The following is an 874-nucleotide window of genomic DNA, read 5'->3' as shown; positions in this document are numbered from 1 at the left end:
TATACTATATATATATATATATCCCTATAATATATAGGTCATATACTATATGTTTAGGTACATCAGTGTTTTAGAGGTATCATAAGTATAAAATTTCTTAATTTAAAATTGAAAAATGATTTGCTGTGATATAAGAAAGGTGCTGACTAATAATTCCTGTGGGCTTCTTAAATTTGCTCATTTTCATAAAGGTTCTGTTGTTTTATTTTTAAAAACTGTTGCAATTTCTGTAAAGAAAATAAGCTTCACACCATGATACTATAGATTCCTTACCAAGCTATATAGTTTTTTTTCCCTTTGTCTTTACATATTACACAAACTAAGGTTTATAAGACAATATTGGAAATGGATGATAAGTCAGGCTATCACTTCCATTTTACTGAATTTCAATTTATTTTAGATTTTTTTTCATAATTTCATACATGAATTCTTCATTTTAATCATTTCTTTCCATCCCTTTCTTATTTATTCCCCTTATAATCTCCTTCTATATGCCCACACTCCCTTTCAAGTTCATTACCTTTTATAGCTATTTTTATTAATTATACTTTTATTATTGTTATATATTATAAGTTTTACATATCTACTTGTAAATTTATAATTGCAACCTATTTAGTCAATTTAGTGTTACTCATATGTATATTTTTAGGGCTGTGGCATTGCATAACATATTAAGGGTCTTGGCTTTAATGAAAACTGATTCTCTGTCACTAGCCATTGTAAAATTTCCCATGTGTTTATTGTTATGTCAAATGGAGCTGTCATTCTACATGTCTTGTTTAGAAATCCATATTAGTCAGGTTTAAAGAGCAGAGAGCAGCCTTGGCGCGTACACACACACACACACACACACACACACACACACACATATATA

This window comes from Alexandromys fortis, unplaced genomic scaffold (assembly GCF_014885135.2).
Source record: "Alexandromys fortis isolate MF-2015 unplaced genomic scaffold, M_Fortis_MF-2015_v1.1 scaffold_477, whole genome shotgun sequence".
Taxonomy (NCBI): Eukaryota; Metazoa; Chordata; class Mammalia; order Rodentia; family Cricetidae; genus Alexandromys; species Alexandromys fortis.
This window is presented reverse-complemented; position numbering follows the sequence as displayed.